Source organism: Amblyomma mixtum, chromosome 3, assembly GCF_055824585.1.
Source record: "Amblyomma mixtum isolate Tamu chromosome 3, ASM5582458v1, whole genome shotgun sequence".
NCBI lineage: Eukaryota > Metazoa > Arthropoda > Arachnida > Ixodida > Ixodidae > Amblyomma > Amblyomma mixtum.
Window position 1 is genome coordinate 371165480 of NC_143014.1, and position 20843 is coordinate 371186322.

Sequence of the window (20843 nt, forward strand, 5' to 3'; positions counted from 1 at the left end):
TCACTCCGCCCGCACATCAAAATTCTGTAAGGCGCACACGTCCAGAAAGGGCAACAAGTGAGTTGGCTCACCATGCGCAGGACACCGGATTTTCAGCTAAGATGTTCCACAGCTTTTAAAAATATTAGGGGTTCACGAATATTCCGAAATTCCTAACACCGAATGAAATATCCTCCCATCCGATTATTCGAATGAATGAAATAGTTCATTTTCAAAATTGTTCGAAACGAATCGAACATGTGCTGAAGTTTTCGAATACCTTGGAATAATTGAAGCGAAGTTCGAATAAGGTCTATGGTATTTTTCTTCCATGACTATTCCAAAAACAGGGACCATATACGCTGTGTAAAATGCTGCCGCGTTCGGTATACCCGGGATGGAGGGTGTGCGCCGGTGTTCATAATCATCATGCACGGCGTTAGAGATCGCGGCAGGCCCCAGGCAGGTTCAGCAAACCCCCCATTATGTCTGTCTTCGATGGCGATGCCTCATACGTAGCCTCTAGCCTGTCTGATGCACTGAGATGTGGCGCAAGTTTATTATCTTCCGTTATCAACAGCGAAAGGTACTTTTCATCTTTGCGTGACATGACAGTGACAAAGCTAACTCACTGACTTTGTGTTGCGGCCCGCCAAATGGACGTCAGTGTTGCATCTTTTAACTCGTAGCCTACAGCTCTAACTGCGAAAGGAGGGCATTGCTCTTTCTTATGACTGCTAATCAAAGATTCGCACAAAGAACGATACAGCTGTTATATACTTTTATTTTCAGGAATATTGGTAAGCTGTCATTCGGTCATCTCAGGCAACCTGCCAAATGCGCTCCGCCATATTCTTATTTTTGTATTTATTTAACTATCCTAATCTGCGGTCAATACCTGTCCGAAGTAGACGCTTTCCCGTACGCGTATTCGCCAACTGCAGCCTGTACAGCCACAAGGCTTGAAACCACGATGAATTGATCACGGTGACTGACGATTGTCACAACGGTTTACCTAAAACGGGTAATTATTCCCTAAATAATGCTTAAACGGCGTTATATGGCACTAAGCATCACGATTTGCGACCTAAAAGGGAAGGAAATTAAGAAATGAAATTAAAAAAAAACTATAAAATTACAGTACAGAGAGCGGAGTCGAACGGCCGACCTTCCATACGCAACACGTGCCTCTAATCCACTGCGCCATAGCGACTTTTTTTTTTTTCTTTATTGCCTGGCTTTGACACAAAAAACTGGACAACACAAACAATCAACAAAAGACAATAACTATGTACACACGACTTGTGGTCAGCCAGCATAAATCTGGCTTCGTCCAATTAAAATTCACGCAACGTACAGAGCGGCTCTAGTCTTGAGAGCCACTCCGGAGGCTCCGCAGCGGCTTTCTGAATGGCCAGAAACATCTCCATACTTTCGCGAAAGTAAATTCTGGCAGGTCTTGCGTCACTGTCAAAATGCCAGCCTGCCATTCTGGAGCGCCATATACAGTGGAGGCCTGTCAGCATTATTAAATCGAAAGGCACCCCATCCTCATTTTCAACACATAAGAACCGGATGCCATACGGGTCTAGTGGAAATTCTTTCTTTAATGTTCGCTGCAATAAATCCCAAAAATAAACCCCTTCCCAACGATGTCAAGCCGTCGTTGTGAATGAATATTTATAACGAGCCTTAATGGTTGCTGCTACCTGCCGGTGGGCGGCGCTGTCATCGCTGGCTGTACCGGCTGCATTTGGCGAACACGCTTCCCGTACCACTTCTACCGCCTATATAGAACTGCTGTCCCGTTCCGAGGCTGCTGCACATTTTTTTTTTACTGCCCATTAATTTTTAGACTCATCATTCTGCTGTGCCTAACTCATTGATCATGCTTTGCACTTTATCTCACGATGTGACTTAGCAAGGCAACGTCATTGGCGAATCGCAAATTACTTAGGTAGTCTCGATTAATTCTTATCCCCAATTGTTGCAATCCAGGCCTCGGACTACCTCCTGCATGTAAACTGGCGGTAAATAGCATTGGCGAGATCGTGTCTCCCTGCCTGACACCCTTTCTTACTGGAATTTTACTGCTTACCTTTGAAGGACTATGGTGGCTGTGGAGCCGTTATAGATATCCTCCAGTATTTCTACGCAAGGCTCATCTACAGACTGATTCTGTAATGACTGAATGACTGCTGAGGTTTTGGACTGATTCAAATGCTTTTTCGTAAACAGTGAAGGCTATATGTAGGCTACAGTTATATTCTGGGTAAGGAGCAAAGCAGAAATTTGGGCGAGTTGCTATGTTGGAGAGAGAGAGAGAGACTCTAATGAAATACAGAGAATTTAGCCGGCGTTTAAAAATCGCTGGCATGCTACTCTGAGTAGGGAGGGGAATTTGGGAGATAAAGACAGAAGGAGAGCAGTGTGGAAGAGGTAAAAGAAACTGAGATAAAATGCGGCCATGAAATGCGTACTAAGTATGCAATGGCCAGTATTGACGTAACCTAAGGAATGATGGAGTGCTTAATCCGACAAATGGGCTGACGAAGTTCACTGCATGAAGAATGCATGGAGGTAACGTGCAAGTGAAATTAAAGCTTATCGAGATGTCCAATGTCTTTTAAATATGTAAATAGAAAGTTCATTGCAAGTCTCTGTTGCCTAAGGCAGGCTAAGGGACCTAAAACTTAGTCCATTGTTAGGGGCACTGGGCAGAGCTTCTGCATGCAATGTTCATAGTACGCACGCTCGTTAGCATACGCAGGGCACTCAAGCAAGATATGTTCCCCAGTTTCTATCGAGGCACAGTTGTCACAAAGCGGACTGCTCATTTGTCCAAAACGGTATCGCAAGCCATTTGTATATGCAGCATTCAGACGAAGTCGATGATAAAGTGTTTCCGGATGTCGAGGAATTCTGGGTGAGAGTCTTGATCTAAGATGTGGGTCGATAGAGTGATGAAATTGGTACTGATGTGTCGGCAAACTCCAAAGCCGATACGTTTCTTCGGAAGCAAAACTTTTAGCCATTTGGGACGCATAAAATTTCGTGAAAAAAGTTCGAATATATCTGCGATGTTGATGGCCCTTACGGGCCGCTTCATCTGCTTTTTCATTAGCCTGAATGCCACAGTGAGCAGGTACCCACTGAAATGTTATGCAGTGGCCTGCGGCAACAGCTAAATGATGTAGGTACCCGATGTCCATGAAAACTGGCTGGTGATTCGTTTTCTTCAGCAGGTTGGCCAGGATCTCCAGAGATGCTTTTGAATCGGTGAAGATAACCCAACGGCCGACGGTTCGGCGCAGGATGTAAGAAACAGCTTCCTTAATGCCGTGAAGCTCAGCTGTCGTAGAGGATGTCCTCCGCTGCAGCCGGTAAGAATAGGCATGGCCTGTTGAGGGCACATAAAGGCCACAAGAAAAGGTTTCTTTAGTAGTTGAACCATCGGTGAAGATATGGGTGTGCTGCCTATATTCCTCGGTTAAGTAGGCGAGAGTAGCTTGCAGAAGCGCTGCCTGTGGCATGCGGCTCTTTGCATTCACACCTGGAACAAACTTCTTCACCTTTAGAGGAGAGAGTGTCCATGGAGGAAAGGCCAGAGGTAGCAGTTTCTGTGGCTGATTAATAGTAGGGAGGGGCAGGAGCTGCACTGCCTGGCCAAAACTAGAGTTGCTGTGAGTTAGGTGGACACGGTGCAGGAAGTGCTTCTTCCCTTGCAGGATATGGCGAAGATGGGTACGCATAGTTTCCTGGGCGTCAATCACCTCTAGTGTTGGGCGAGTTGCTATTCACATTGACTCAACAGCTCAACAGGGACGGCACGAAACGGACACAGACAGGCGCTGCATGCAACACTCAGCGCCTGTCTGTTGTTTGTCCCTCTTGCCCTGCTGAGGGAATATCATTATATTCTGCGGATTTCTCTATCACCTGATTTACTACGCGAATATGGTCAATTGTAGACTAGCCTTTACGAAAGCATGTCTACTCATTTGGTTGATAGAAATTTAAGGTTGCCCTGACTCTGTTAACGATTGCCTGAGTAAACACCCTGTGGGCAACGGACTCTAAGCTGATTGGTCTGCAAGATTTCAAGTCTTTGACGTCCGCTTTCTCATGGATTAAGAAGATGTTAGCGCTCTTCCAAGCTTCTGGTACGCTCGAGGCTTATGGCTGCTTACAAAAGCAACGGCAAAAAGGACTTGTGTGGTCTGAAAATGTTAAGTATTTTCAATCCGCCGAAAAGGCTAAAACTCGTGAAGAATTACGTCTGTACAGTCTGGCACGCTTGATGTCGCGAAACTGCTCTTTTGCTGACGTTGGCGAAGGGAGAAAAACATGTTGGGCGGAACTGAGCCACGTAACTGTGCTTAGACGCCCTTATAAAGAAATTCGGCTTCACAACAGCGGAAGAGCAAAACTTCGCATGTATTGCGTGTATACCAGATGCATTTGCCCAAGCCGATTTACTGCATGTTAGCGAAGTACAGGTTACATCATACGTGTATACAGAAGGAGGTCTCCGAAGTGCAAGGAATGCAGGGGCCCTCAATCTCACGCTCTGTCCTGTTGTGTTGAGAGAAAGAGGACAAACGCCGTGCGAACGCGAGGAGCAAGTCGGGACACCTACTGGTGGAGAGAAAGCACCATAGTTCTAACAAGTGCCCTTTACACGGGATCTTGACGGCTGGTAGCAACAGCCTGGAGTTTCGGATCACGTAGATTAAGGGGCAACCCATCTCTCCTTTGAGAAAGGGACTGCAACAGAGTGCAACTGGCGCATCTCCCTTCACGCTAACATCTTTTACGGGAAGAGCAGGAAGTTTGGTTCATGGTTTATGGGTGTTTAAAGTCCCAAAGCGACTCAGGCTATGAGGGACGCCGCAGCGAAGGGCTCCGGAAATTTCTACCACCTGGGGTTCTTGAACGTGCCCTGACACGGCACAGTACACTTGCCTCTAGAATTTCGCCTCCATCGAAATTCGACCGCCGCGGCCGGGATCGAACCCGCGTCTTTCGGGTGAGCAACCGAGCGCCATAACCACTGAGCCACCACGGCGGCTACAGAAGGAAGTGAAAAGGTGCTTCTCGGCAGTTTGGCATGTTTTCAATAATTTCCTCATTAATGGGGTGTTCGTATGCTTTCAGAACACCTGAAATGCACGACCACTGTTAAATGAGTAAAAATGCATTCATCTCGGAACTGTTCCTGATAAAATAAAATAAATCAACAAATTGTCGTAACAGCAGAAACAAGACAAAAATACAAAATTAACTAATAAATAGAAAAACACCTAGTCTCGCGCTCGTACTAAAAAAAGAAGAAACGTTCCAGAGTCGGTGCTTCTCAGAACTACTTTCCTGCGGCAGGCAGAATTTTTTTTTTGTACGTGGTCATATTCTCTGCCCTCCGCTCCTAGCGAGTGTTCGCTTCCGTGTCAGCGACAAAGAAACACCTAGGTTCTTGCGCTTTCACCTCCCTCTACACTGTGCACAGAATGCGAAACTTGCTCAATTCTTACAGTCTTAATTTGGATATCCTCCGATTCTGGATGTTTTCGTTTACAACTTAAGCTCGCAGCTTTCCATTCTGCGTAGTTCGTTTTGGTTAGTTCGCCTCTCTAGCATATCGCTTTTACTTCATTTGTGCATTCTTTCTATGCTTTAATTTGTATTGTTTCCTACGTTCTTTTTTGTGCTTCACATTGATATTTTTATTTAAAGCTGTCTTTTCGCGCCTCATTTTTGGTAGGTAAAAGTTTTCTTTTCTGCATTTTTTCTGTATGTATCAATTGACCTGAGCTGGGCGGCGGAGTGCCTGAAATATAAAGCGCGGAGAGAAAATGGCGCCGCCATTTTCTTTTTTCACTAAACGACGGGCGTCCGAAAACTATCAGCAGCATAGTGTGACGAGATCTGAATAAGATGATAGGGAGTATTACGCCCGGCCGCCCTCCTTTTGTGCGCACGAAGCACGGGGAACGGCCGCGTGCGAGTCTAATGGGTTATCGCCATCTGTTCTGGCTTGCACAGCTGAAGCTACGCGCTGGACAAAAAATCGCGCCCGTGACGCCGCTTGAATAGCTGCATGCGTTTTATTTTTCCTTGTTTTATCGGCTTCTAGCAGTGGTTAACCTACTTGTCTATTTCGGCAGCAAAGCGACCGAAATAATAAGGAACTTTTTTGGTTGTCTATTTCATGCAAACAACAAGAACGCCCAAAGTCCTTGCTCTCACCGCCCAAAATGCCCCGCTTAGGAAGAAAGAGACAAAAGGGGAGGCAGCCGGGCGTCGCAACGAACGAAGACACCGCTAAAATACAGCCGAGCAAAACGAGCAGCGCACAGGAATAATCCGAGCTCGCTCTTGTCCCTGTCTGTAGCGCGTGCACGTTCAGTGTGGCTGCACTGTCCCACTCCCTCTCCCAGTGCTCCGTTGTCAATTATGTCTCCTTATGCCTCCGGCTGTTAGCCGAGCAGGATCCTCCCCTTCTCTCCCCCGCCGGCTCCCGAGCTCGCTCCGCCCCCTTCAAAACGCGAGGGAGGAGCCGCGCATTTTTAAAGAGACGACGACGCCCGCCATCTTTCTTTCCCCCTCTTACCCCCCTCCACGTGGCTCGCTTCTTTCCACACCGCTGCTCTTTCTCGCTCCGTCCACGGCGCGTTGACGGAAAGAAAAATGTAGCGAGAAGGAAGAGGATGAGAGAAACGAGAGAACCGGTTGGGACCAGATCGGCATCGGGTGCGCACAACTGTCGACCATCTCTGCCATCTAGGCGTGCGAGGAGCGCCGGTGGGGATTCGGGAGCGCAGACTCAGCCGCTGTTTTCGGACAGGTTGGCTGGCACGGCGATACTAGCTGGCTGAGAGAAATTCGGTGATAGCTACCCATCCTTGTGAAGAACCAGCGCAAAAACACAACGCACCAGTAGAAGCGTGGCATTGACGTAAGCGTTGAACCAACAACTTTTATTCCAGAAGAAACGGGGACAACTTGTTTAAACAGTTTCTAGCCAAGACCCGTGACGTATAAAGCTAGGTAGGAACAATTTTGATTTGAAAACGTGTCAAAAGACACCAAAAGTCGGAAAGCGGCGTGACAAGTAGGATTTTTTTTTTTTGCGGGAAAAGAAGGAGTAGCACTAGCCAGCGAGTAATAGTGAAGCAATAGCGATGGATAGAAACAGACGCCCTTGTGAAATCCCTCAGATAGCCTTGATACTAGTGTTGAAGGACTAGTGCATAAGAAGGACCAGTTTTACTATCACAAAAAGATCTGTTATGCGATTCCAGAATTTAGTCATGCAAACGTTTGCGTTATTTTTTTATGTTTTGTGCCCTTCATCAATTGTTTCCTTGACTTTTATTTCACTGCACTTTTTGGCTTTCTGCCGTGTCGCTTTTTGGTCTTTTACCTATTTTATCGTTTTTTGCTTATGAGATCATGTTTTTTGTTTTATGTTCGGGGTTTTTTCTTGCCGTGTTTCTTGTGGGCCAGTCATCTGAGCAACCTTTGGGTGTGTCGAAAAAATGAGCAACTGTTCACATTTTGCTGGCTAGTGCCTCTCCTTCTCGCATGGCGCAGAAAAATTTTTCCTACTCGCCCGACCGTTTGCCGTTTTCTGGTATCTCCTGACACGTCTTCAAATTAAAATGGCTCTTACCTAGCTTTCTACGTCACGGGTCTGGACTAGAAACTGGATAAATATGTTGTCCCCGTTTCTTCTGGAATAATTTCAGAAGGATATGGTATACGCGACCAACACACGCCTTGACAATAACTCCTTATTCCACAGAATATAACTGCATCAAATATGCGCTCTTTCCCAGGACTTTTACTGAATGGAACAAGCTAGACGATGGCACTGTTTTGCTACCTTCTCTAAACCTCTTTTGCTCGTTTCTCAATCTGGGACCCTCATTACAACAATTGCAATGTTTCTGTTTGCCATGAGTCATTTGGTTTCAGTTGTTGCTTTGTATTGAACTTTGTGTGCTCGTTATATTGCCTTCTTGTTGCCTGTCAGTAACATGTATCATATTGTACTCCACCGTGCTAAAATGGCACATGGGATCGCTGTATTTATTAATAAAATAAATGATAACAAAAACCTGTTAGTTCAGGACTTCAGTCAACGACAACCTCCTTCCACTTCTTCGTTGTCTTTGTGCGCTGGTTCATCACAGATCCTGGATGACCAACTAGCGCAACTGAAGAGAGAGCCTGCACAGCGGAAATACTATTTTCAAAATGACTTGCGGGCGGTGCTCAAAGCTTCACCACTGAAGACCGCAATGGAGCATGTAACGTGCGCTTCCGGAGCAAGGTTTTGTTTTGCGTCTTTAAAGCGGTGTACAATGCAAATGCAGAGCTCGTCGGTGTTGCATGGCGCGCCGTAAACCGCTAACAAGTTGCCCTATCCAGGTGGTTATGTGTGCGCGTGGGCAGTGACGCTAGCATTTGAAACTTCCTCATGGCTGATAATGACACTGGCGGAGGCTTTTCTTGCGGCTGGGTAAAAATAGTGCCGGTGAATAATTGCGGAATATGCATAAAGCGCTAGAGAACGCGCAGGACCGGACGTTGAGATAGGCGGGCATGGACCGTGCTGGTTTCTTATAAAACATAAGTTTATGGGACGAGTAGCGTACACTAAGAGGCCGCTACCGAGGGCGAATTAATGCTCTGTTAAAGCAGAGGACCTTGATCGCAGCGCTGAACACATTATAGGCGAGGAAAAGGTCACCTGAGATAAAAGTATTGCAATGTTGTCAATGGGGATGAAAAGCAGATTTTGAAAAAAAAAAACAGTGGTCAAAAAGAAGCCACTAATCACACTCCAAAACTGATGGATGATACGGCGAAAACGAACAGCTGCGCGTCTCCGCGTAAGAAAACCGACAGTGCTGGCGATTATGAACGTACCAGACACTATAAAACTGATGCCAAAGCCTACAAAGTTAGTACACGGGCTGGCTTATCCACGGGCTGGATTATCCACGGCGCACAAGCAAAAGCAGAATGCGCATGTAGGTGGCACAAGCTGTTCTTACGAATCAAAAGCATGCAGTATGGAAACTTACCTACAAATGAAACTGGAAGTACGTACAGGACCTTGTGCATGGTAAAATAAAGCAGTACACTGATCACTGGATGGCTTAAGTTCGAAATGCAACTAAAGGTGGGCCAAGAAATTTCTGGAACCATATAAGTTAGCTGGGTAAAAGAATCAAAGAAAGCAGGAACGGATCCCTGGTGCCGATGGAAAATATTTAAAGGGAGACGACGCTCTCAATTATATGAGTTATATCGAGTCAATGAGGAGCGACAATAAGGTAGTCTCCCAAATGAGGCAGCAACACAGACCAGCACATTAGAAAGCAGATTAGAACCGAGGAATCTTAATTGAAATAAAAGTCGAAGCAAATATTTCTAAATGCATGTCCGCAGATATAGACGATATTACAATCAAGCTGATTAATGAACTTGGTCCAAGAAGCAAAACAAATGTTGATAAAAGCATTGAAAACAGTGACAACATACAAGCAGATTCCGCAGAGCTGGCAGAGTAAAATGAACTTGATTTATGAAGAGAAAGGCAATGCGATGCCCATAAAATCGTCAGTCTGATTACGATAACATCTTCTATATACAGGCTGGCAATGCAGGCGGTGAAATCAAAAATGCAGTCATGGGTAGAAAGTAATAAGATATTTGGGAAACTTCAGAACGGGTTCAGAAAAGGATGGTGCTGAGATGATAGTCTGCTCGTGCTTGCCCGATGCATAGAAATAACCAAGGCGGAAAACTGACCTCTGTATTTAGCCTTCCTGGAAATAAGCGGTGCATACGACAACGTGAACATGGAGCTCGTCTGGAACATACCAAATGATGAAGCTATCGGCGATAAGATAATTGGTTTCCCATAGGAAATACACTCAGATGGTAAGTGAGGTATATGGGAAGCGATAAGGAGTACGACAACTGTCGAGGTATTCCAAGGATATCGAAGGGTTGTCTTTTGTCGCCTCCGCTGTTCATGATTTGTATGGTAAATAGGGAAGAAGGCTACAAGAATGCAATCTAGCTTATAATCTGCCGTACAGATTAAGCGGAATGGTAGTAGAGCACAGGCTCCCCAGTTTACTGTATGCGGACGTTATTATGCTCTTAGCATAAAGGCAGGGAGATTTGGAAATTCTAGTTAATTGTTGTGGAGACGAAGGAGACGCATTAGGTGTTAGCCTTAGTGCAATGAAGTCAAGTTTGATGATTTGAACGGTACAACTTATCAGGTGCTTACAATACAAGGCCATGAATTGCCCAGAAAGGCTGAATACAAATATCTAGGGGTATGGGTAAACGAAAGAAATGTATAGACAGAAAAGCACGAACAGAGTACTGGGCCAAATGGCGAAGAGATGCCTGGATAATGAAACTTAGGGTATTTTGAGGTACAAGAAATATGAGGGACTGAGAAGCGTTTGGAAGGATTAATGGTGCCAGTGCTTCCTTTCGGGACTGCAGTTTCGATCCTTAAGGCATACGTTCAGTCGGGGTTGGGAATAAATCAGACAGCTGTTTGAAGTTTAGCACTAGGTTCCCTTGGCAAAACCATATGCGAGGCAGTACAGGAGGTATATCGTTCAAAGCACCGGAAGCTGACAGTAAAATATTATATGAAGGACACCTGAGAAAACTGGACGATAAAAGGCGGGCAGCTAAGCTATTTAAATACTTATACCGAAGTGCGTTTGCTCGAAATGGCGAAAAAGGATAAATAAACTAACCAGCACTTTTGCAGGACACAAGGACAGAGAAGTAAACTGCCTTAAACGACAGGTAAAAAACGCAGAGGGTAAACACTAGATTCAATGGAAAAGAAGCATATTGCAGAACTGTACCGAAATTGGAAAAGGCAGATCAGGAAGGAATCATTCTATGATGGCTCGAGAAGCAGCGCCCTACTTGTTGAAGCTTGGTGGGTGTCTCAGGACGCCCAGTAGAAAAAGCAATATATCCAAAAAGATGACACAGGTGCACTGTGAGCTAAATCACTAGAAACAGTTGAACATCTGATACTCCAGTGTGGATGTCGATGCAGGCAGAGTTACTGTCCTTGAGGCCCTAGGGTTTAGAGATAATAATGGCCATATGAGTGAATGTGCGGTGTAGCTTAGCAAAAAGGGATTGGAAGATTGGTGGCTCAAAGCAGAGATGTGACAGTGATATAAGGTTAGAAGCGTGGGATTCAAAGAAGTGTTTAAAGAGAATGGCGAATTTATAGACGGATTTGTAACACTGTCAAAGACATGTAAAAATAATGAAAAATACGAACTAAAGAAAAAAACGAGCATCGTGGCAGCTATCTTCCATTCGTTCATCTAGAGCGGTTCCGCAGGTCATTTATGATGTATGCTGTAACGAGGGTCAATTCTTGCTAACACGACGATGTATGCTGTAACGAGGGTCAATTCTTGCTAACACGACCGTGAAATGGCGAACCAGCCATGCATTCTTGTGCTTGTTAACAGTGAGAACACGGATTTCAGTATGCTTCAAAAGCGATAAAAGTAAAGGTGTTATGCGGGGCTAAATACCTAACAGTTATATGCATTGAAGTTACAAATATCATATATATAACAGGACGAGCTTTGCAATGTCATCCAACCTAACGCGCATATATCTCGAATGTAAGATACTGTAAGGGTTCGATGAAACACGAAGGCAGTTGAACCGGGAACAACAATGTGAGGTCGCAGTCGAATGAGGAGCATTAGACCGGGTCATCTTCAATTCGAAAGCCTCTGCGCGCAGTTGTTAGTCCGTGGAACAAAAGATTAGTTTTGTTTTGACGAAGAAAGAGGAAGCAAAAGGCCTGACGAGGCCTCAGCACCCACGTAGAGTGTGGGGAGCGAAAAAAAGTGGACGTGCTACTCAGCTATGCGCTCGTGGTTTAGTCGGCTGGTTTGGGATTCATTTGTCGTTGATGGTACATGATCGCACCTAACTGTACCTTGGCCTTAATGTCACGTGCACAGTTTTCCTGCGTAAAACTCGAAAATCAAATCATGTTTATTTAGTACCTTCGTTCTCCTACGAGCTTGAAGAAAAAAATTACTAGGGGCAGGCACAGAAAGCCACTGTCGTAGACGCTGACGGGGGTCCTGCCCCTGTCTTAGTATAGGTCGAGAAAATAGACCGATACATCCTCCACTTGGCAATAAGTGCACACAGAATAAAGGCTAAACAATTGTGACAAAAAATACAAAGGTGCGTAACAAATATCATGAGATATGCACATGTATACACGCATTCAGCTCTCGCGCATAAGAAAAATAAACATCTGAGAACTGACACATCCCAATACAAATTTAAGTATAATGTTGCTTTGAACCACACATGCATGACACACAGTGTACAGGTTTACTTACAAAGCACAGATGCAGTACATATGAACAAAATAAAGTGAGTACAGAGCGGGACAAATCCTTATTCACGGTGAAATTGGTAATGAAAATTGCAGAGTCACATGTTTTCGACACAGAGATACTCTTTCCATTTTGTTGTTAGAAATTCTTTTAATGTTAATGCTTCGGTTCTCTAAGAAATTTAAGTAATTCGGCATATGTTGTTGCAGCCGGTGCAAGCCTTGATTTGTACGGGAAAACGGGAATGGTCATGATTCTCTTTTTCTGACAGAATGCGGTGTTTGTAATGTTTTTTCTGAGATTACACAGGTTCAGAAATGTTGTTGCTGTATTTTAGGCTTTGTTTATATTTGATGACAGGGATTTTTTTGTCGAAGGACTGTAAAGCGAGTACATTACCAAAGACAAATTGTTTCTTTGTATGCGCGTCATAGCTGGCATTTGGCTTTTTTTTCTGTAAGGGCTGTAATCTATTGCTGTGTTTCTTAGATCTGTCATGGCATATAAATCTGCAGTAATCAGATCTAAAATCTATCAGATGCATAATGTTAGTCTATTTTCTTGAAACGCCTTGAGTATTAACTCTTTCTGTATTAATAGAGCTAAATCTGTAGATCTGGCTTGACCGGGAACCCAAACTGCTCTTCTGACAGTAGCTCATACTTATCACAGGATGACGTGATCTTCTTGCATATAACTTTTCATGCCCAACATTCACTGACAAAAAATTTGAAAATTGAAAAATTGTAAGGTACTATCATGGAAATATTGACTGTAGTAGTCCATTTTTTCTAATCTACAGCAAAATTTTTCTTTTAAAGTGTTTCCTTCGATCGCATCGGACAGTTAAGACTGCCATAAAAAACAAAAGGGGAACGCTTTTAACGATAGTAAAAACAGTAACAGAAAAAAATGCAATACTGGCGTCAGGTTATTGGCGGATATATTCATTGTTATAGTGAAATCTTACATTATAAGAAAAAATTGCGTACATCAAAGGTTTCCCGCACAAAAATGCTTTTGCCAGAATTGTTGGGTATGTCTAATCCCTTGGAGAAAACAGGCAACCCAAAAATTGGGTGATAGTTTGAAAAAAATTATTTTTATCACCACATTTATGCAGATCTTTTGCTCGAGCATGCTGCCTTTTTTTTTCTTGGTGTGGAGGGAAGTACCAGTCTGTAAGGCACTGTTAATGATAAAACAAAGCGCGGCTATGTGCCTGTGAACCGAGTAAGCCCGATATTCATGGTTTTTTAATGCTGTTATGATGCCCGTATAACTGTGGCGGCTACAGGTATGGGAGATATTTACTTATGTCGCTACACTACGAACATGCGGCTTCATTTGCAGTCATGGGTAGCCGCGATTTGAGCCCTCATTTGAGCGATGTCACGCGTCTCCCGAGCGCACCCATGACCCCAGTGAGGCACACGTGACGGACACAGACGCCGACACATTCCACCGGATGCCGGGACCAATTCATCCGCAGATAGGCATCACAAAGGTTGGGGCCTTGCATTCAAGAGGGCTGGGTTTATTCTTCCTTTTTTACTTCTCCTCACACCAGGCTTCCCGTTGCCCCGCTCCAGCCGTGAGCGATTTCAACCGGAGGGGTCGACCTTGGCCAGGGAAAATTGCGCATTGAACCTGTCCGCTCGTTGTGTCTGCTTATCTCTGTGTTACTTTTTCTGTCCTCGCTCTTGTTCCCTTGCGTTCCGAATGCGCAACATTCCCGGCACATACACAAGAACGTCTCCCCGCTGAGTGGAAGCGAATGCCTTCGTCTACAATATCTTCGGTGGCGTGCAAATGAGAGATGTTCCTTTAAAGGAGCGTATTCTTCAGGCCAGATGCTGTGGGCTCAAGCCAGCGTAATTCCAGGAACAACTAAATGCCCAGCATGTATTCGGGCCAGGGTGCAGAATCGGATATTTATTTTGTTTGGTTCAGGTTCACATCCACGCCTTTTGGATTCAGTTGAGGGTTTGGCTCCGGAGCGACATTCCGCTTTGCCTCGAACCGGTTCAAACGGGTTCAGACCAAAAAAAAAAACTGGGGACAGTTTCAATCGCAATATGGTGTATGGTTAGTTTGGTTTTCGTTTTATGTGATTTAACATCCCAGAGCGACTCAGGCTATGAGGGACGCCGTAGTGGAGGGCTCCGGGAATTTCGACCACATGGGGTTCGTTAACGTGCACTCACATCGCACAATACACGGGCCTGTGGCATCTCACCTCCGTCGAAATGCGACTGCCGCGGCCGGGATCAAACCCGCATCTTTCGAGTCAGCTGCCGAGCACCATAAACACTATGTTACCGCGGCGGCTGATGTACGGTGATATTTCATTTTATGCTCGTATTTGTTTGCTTTGCTCGAAATATGATGCATTTAGTCGGTGACGCACTGATGGTTGGACACTTTCATGCATCCATTCTTCCAACGCAAGCACCGTGAAATTGACCTGTCTATTAATTCTTTGGTACTATTTCCTTTTAAGAAAACGTCCATGTCGTCGTTATAAAGGGAAAACTGTACAAATTGAACAAATGTGCAAACAAATAAAAAATGAAGGGTCCGAAAATACGGCCTTCGGGCACCCCACAAGAAAGACAATGGCACCCATCTACAAACGTGCAGTGGATCTCAGACAAATTAACCGATTTTAACATTATGCCTTCGCTGTTTCAATTTAGACTGCATTAAAAATCAAACTTTTCCGCGAAACCCATGCCAATAAAATTTATAAAGTGCTATTTTATGAAATGTGATCAAAGACCTTTGAAAAGACTAAAGATATTCTCAGGGTAAGATGTTCTGACAGGGTTAAAATGTGTTCCTCTAGTGCCACAAGTGCGAATTCTCTGTTCTAAAGCCCCATGGGGAGTTAAAAAGTAATTTTCACTCAGTAAAATTTTTATTCAGCTTAATATAATTTGCTTAAAATTTTTAGTCAACTAAAGTGTTGTGGCACCACGAGACGGCCACGCAAAAGAAGAAAGAACGGCGAAAAGCGCCTTATCGTACTTCCAAAGCAAATAGCGGCTTAGAACCTCTTTTAAGCAAGAGTTACACGTGCAATCTGCATTTTGCGAGGAAAGACAGCTTGGCTAAAACAGAGTTTGAAAACATGCTTATGACTAGTGCAAGTGGGTCAGCAACATAGTTAAGCTTAATTCCAAACCGTCCGTGTATTTGGCAGTGCGGTTATCCAGGCTCGGTATTGATTACTTCAGCTTCGCTTGGCGGATCAAGAAAAACGGTGTCGCGATTCCAACAAAGATTCTCTACGCTGCTGGGAGCGGTAGTTTTTAACGCAACATTAACGAAGTATTTATTCAACACCTTATATATTTTGTGTGTCATAGTGGCAACAAGAGAAAAAAAATGAGGGGTGATCATGCATTGTGATGCGAGAAATTAGCGACAGAAGGCGTCAACCGTCTCGCCTATGCTTTCGCTGCTTTGGGCTACTCTCCTCATCTTTTCCGCTCGGCTTCTGCTTCCACTGCTGGCACCACTGAGTCCCGGCTTCTTGCTTTTCCCGTTGTGGCCTTAGGTGCCGAGCAGGCAAGGCTGGCCATCCATCGCAAACGCAAGCCCGAACACGACGGAGCGCAGTGCGCGGCACGAGGAACTAAATAGCGCAGGCGCTATTAGTTGCTCAGGTGGAATCCGTTCTCTTTCAGTTGAATTGAAGTTTCGCGCACGTCTCTCTCTGTTATTCCCTTTGTCCTGTTTAGGTAGCCCGTTGTGCCACCTGGTGGTGCGGGCAGGGTACTTTTATTTTTCTTTCTTTTTAAAGCCTTTTCTAACATATGTTCCGGTTAGGTTGTGCAAAGTTTTCCTTGAAATGTTTCAAGTGGCCCAACGGTGTAAGTTATGCGAAAAATTTGTTTCGACCATTAGCTATACTTGGCGACATCAATGGAAAGCCATCTCTCACCGTGGGCAAATTCGGCAGTCGTTTATACCTGTCTGTTTTTGTGCTCCATTATGACACTTATTTGCTACAATTTACAGTACGCCCATTGTATTACTGGATATTTTGATTGAAAAACAATGTTTCCTTGAAATATTTTTTGCGAAAAGTTATATTTCTTCCGTCGTAGCTTTAAGGTTACCACTAGCCAAGCCGAGTAAAAACATCGTCTGCCTTGCATTCTGGCAGTGGATGTAGGGCTCTTTAGAAACTACAAAAGATAATTGCACCAGCTTTCCCGCTAGGTAACGTTTAGAAACGCTATATACGGAACAAGCAAAGAGCGCGGAAAAACAGGCCCCAGAAAGCCAATTTACACGGAGCTTTTATTGAGCTATCACACAGACAAAAAAAAAGAAAAGAAGGTAAAGCACTGAAGTTGTGCAGTTCAAGGTAGCCTTCCTTGCCTTTGTATCATTCTGCAGCCCCTGAACTGTGCGGCGGCCGATGCACGGTCAGCTCGCGTTTCACTTCCGGATCGCTGCAATCTGGCAGTCACGTGGTGTATTTTTCATTTTTCGTCAGGTTTCATTCATTGCAGAAAAAAGAAAAAAAATTGATCGGTCATTTCCTAACCCCCTCTGAAGTCTAATAAATGCACCTGCGCCTAATGAATACGTTAAAATTTTTGCACAACTCATCTTAGTTGATTTAATTAGCTAATTAGACGGATTGTGAATAATATTTCGAAGAGCGCCGCATAACGGCAGACAATGCGTCGTTAGGTTCACCCTGAAGAGGTTTCCCGCTGTTTTTTAAATCATTGGTTGAAGTTACGTAAAACGCCCCGTGTATAGGATGGTAGCCAACAGCCACAGAAAACAAGGGGCACAGGGGATGTCAGCAGCAGATTGGACAGCCATCGCCGCAGCTCAGTTGTTAGAGGACCGGGCACGAAATTCAGAGGTCGTGGATTCGGATCCCACCGGCGGCATGTGGTTGTTTTTTATTCTGCTTTTATTAATCTCCAATTGATGGAAAACTACAAATTAAAAAAAAATGACATCCCCTGCGCTCTTTGGTTTCGGTGGCTGTTGGCTTTCTTCATGCATGCCATAACGAGAACCACTTATGACTTTACCCGTATCCATGTATATGGAAATAAGAGGCCATATATGCTTACTTTCACGCGTCGCTAGCTTCAGTTGAACGCGCGGGGCGACTACTGTTCTGTGGTGGAAGTATGTCGCCCTCTTACGATGGGCGGGCTCAAGAGTCGTTGCGCTTTAGGGTCGCTGCAGTTACTTTTTTTTTATTGACTTACCCTGACGACCCGCAAGCGCATAACAGAGGAGCGGGGGGGGGAGGAGAGGGTGTTGAATAAAAGATAAGAAAAAATGCCTTTAGTGCAGGCGGATATAGAAGTAAAATAAGAACCAGAAAAGGACGCCATGTCAAAAACAGTATATTTATTTATTTATTTATTTATTTATTTATTTATTTATTTATTTATTTATTTATTTATTTATTTATTTATTTATTTATTTATTGTACCCTCAGGCCCCAAGGCATTACAGAGGGGAGTGGGAATACATAAAAAATTCAGTCTAAACAGCAACAACAAGAAAAAACAAAAATAAACCAGGAATACATGACAAAGTGAAAACACAGGAAGGCAATGAGATTAGAACGCAGTGGGGATATATTAAAACAGTGTGTAGACAGTGAAAGGCAATTTTTATACAGTAATAAACGACACATACTCAGAAAGAAACATTAAGGACTTGACGAAATGCATTGTTATCAGAGATACCTGCGATGTCGTGGGGAAGGTGATTCCAGCTGACACAAGTTCGGGGTATGAATGAGTCATGAAAACATTTGGTGTGACAAGATGGGATTCCAACTTTATGACGGTGATCAACGCGTGCTGATATGTAACATGGTCTTGACAGTAACTTAGGGTTGAGAAAGCTGTTGTGGTAAATTTTATGAAAAAGACACAATGAGGCTATTGATCTGCGGTGGGAAAGAAGTGGTAGGGACAAACTTGATTTCATGGCGGTTACACTGCTTGTTCGGAGATAATTAGAAAGAATGAAACGGCATGCGCGGTTCTGCACAGCTTCCAAATCTGAAACGAGTGAATCGATGCCAGGGCTCCAGACAGATGCAGCATATTCTAACTTGGACCGTACCAATGTTTTATAAAGTAATAATTTTATTGAACTAGATGAACGTGAGAAATTTCTGCGAAGGTACCCAAGCATGCGATCAGCGTTATTTATTATGTATTCAACGTGAGTTTTCCAAGACAGGTTACAAGAAACGTAAACACCCAGATAATTATAACATGACACGGTTTCGAGAGACACGTTGTTAATGTGATAAGAAGAAGGGGCATTAGAGAGACGAGAAATGCGTACATGTTTACACTTATTAATGTTTAGTTGCATGTTCCAAATAAAACACCAGTCAAGAATCTTGTTAATATCGGATTGAAGACAAGAGACATCATTATCATCTTTAATTTCGCGGTAAATAACACAATCATCGGCAAAAAGACTAATTGAAGAAGAAATGTTAGCCGGTAAGTCATTTATATTGATGAGAAAGAGGAGGGGTCCAAGAACTGACCCCTGAGGCGCTCCAGAACGGACAGGCAAAGAATGCGAGTTTATATTGTTCGCTGTTACGAATTGTGAACGGTTAGAAAGAAAGCATTGTAGCCATGCAAGGACATTAGGGTCTATGTTTAGATTGCTTAATTTAAGAAAGAGAAGCTCGTGCGAAACAGTGTCAAACGCTTTCGAGAAGTCCAAAAATATGCAGTCTGCCTGAGACCCGTGGTCAAGGATGCAATGAAGGTCATGTGTGAAACATATTAGCTGAGTTTCGCATGAAAAAGACTTACGAAAACCATGCTGGGCAATGCTGAAGAAGGAGTTAGATTCTAAAAAAGAGATGAGATGAGAATATATGACGTGTTCCATGATCTTGCACGGAATACTAGTGAGCGATATAGGTCTAAAGTTATCGGGAAAATGTTTATTTCCGGACTTATGCAGTGGAATCACCTTCCCAATTTACCAATCATTGGGAATACAGCCTGTTGCAAGAGACTGTTCAAACAATTTAGTAAGAATTATGGAACAATAGAACTTCGTATTAATTAAAAACTTCGAATTAATGTTGTCAACACCGCAGGAAGAGGAAACCTTAAGATTTTCTATGATGCACTGGATGCCTGACGCGTCGAATATAACTGGATCCATAGGAAGAGCATCAAAAACAGGGCACACGCAATGAGCAAGAGAAACATTGCTAGAAAATGCCGCAGGAAATGTATTGTTTAGAACAGAAGCACATTCGTATGGAGGAAAGGCAACATCATCAGAAGAAGTAAGTAGAATTGTGGAAGCGTCCTTCTTGTTAACTGCATTCCAAAATTGTTTAGAATTATTGACCAGCATTGCAGGCAGGGTGTGGTTAAAAAATGTGTCCTTTGCGTTTTTTAGCGCACCTTTGTACTCTGCAGCTGCGGAAAAGTAGGCCTCCCATCGTTGTTTAGAATTCAACAACTTCGCAGAGCGGAACAAGCGCTTCTATTTATTGGAGAATCTTTTTAAAACATTATTAAACCAGGGTGATTCCCGACCGCACTTCAAAGACCTTAATGGTAGAAAAGTGTTAATGAGATGTTCAACGATATCCTTGAACAAATCCCAGTTAGTGTAAAGAGAACGCTGTGAAAAGCCTGGTAAGTAATCGTCCAAAAAACGAGCTAGTTCGCAGTTAATAGCGTTAAAGTCAGCCCGTTTCTAATCTCTAATTTGTTTAGTCTGTCTAACTCGGATACACACAGGAATTTGTACATCGAAATGGAGCAAAGAATGATCACTGAGACCAGGTAGGTAAAAAATCGAAGGGATAAGATCAGGCACGTTAGTTAGAACAAGATCTAAAACATTCGATGAGGATAAAGTAGTTCGAGTAGGTTTAGAGACTAACTGCGAAAGATTGAAATCCATACAAGTTGACAAAAACTTTTTACACTCCGTAGAAAAAGAGCTGAGATAAGGTGATGTATTAGTCCACACGATACTAGGGTAGTTAAAGTCGCCAGCTAAGACAATAGGTGTACTCGGAAATCGTACAGTGATCATGTTAAGGGAATCATGCAATTCATCAACGAATGTTGGGCTCGAGGATGGGGGACGGTAACATACACCCAAAATCATTCTCTTAAAACGTACACTAAGTCCCACGTAAACCAGTTCCAGGCTAGTTGGAATATTAATAGGCGATGCTACGAAGCTACCCGCGACAGCTATTAAAACACCTCCTCCAGATCTCTCACTTCGGTCAGATCTAAACACGTTATAGCGTTTTTTACAGTCAAACAGTTCAATCTCCGCTATCTTGGAAGAAAGCCATGTATCGGTTAGGAAGACGACATCAGCATCACACGAATCAATGATAGGATTAAGTAAAAAATG

General features: G+C 43.8%; 1 long non-coding RNA gene across 7 annotated transcripts in view; it reads left to right on the forward strand.

Moving 5' to 3' along the window:
• Positions 1-20843, forward strand: part of LOC149356766 (uncharacterized) — a 198019-nt gene that overhangs the window by 99613 nt on the left and 77563 nt on the right. Inside the window, exon 1 of one of the 7 annotated variants that reach the window (XR_016291685.1) lies at positions 2516-3362. The exons of the other annotated variants lie outside the window; for them this stretch is intronic. This is a non-coding gene — a long non-coding RNA (uncharacterized LOC149356766). Of the gene's footprint in view, positions 1-2515; positions 3363-20843 lie in introns of those variants that run through there. 7 annotated transcript variants of the gene reach the window in all.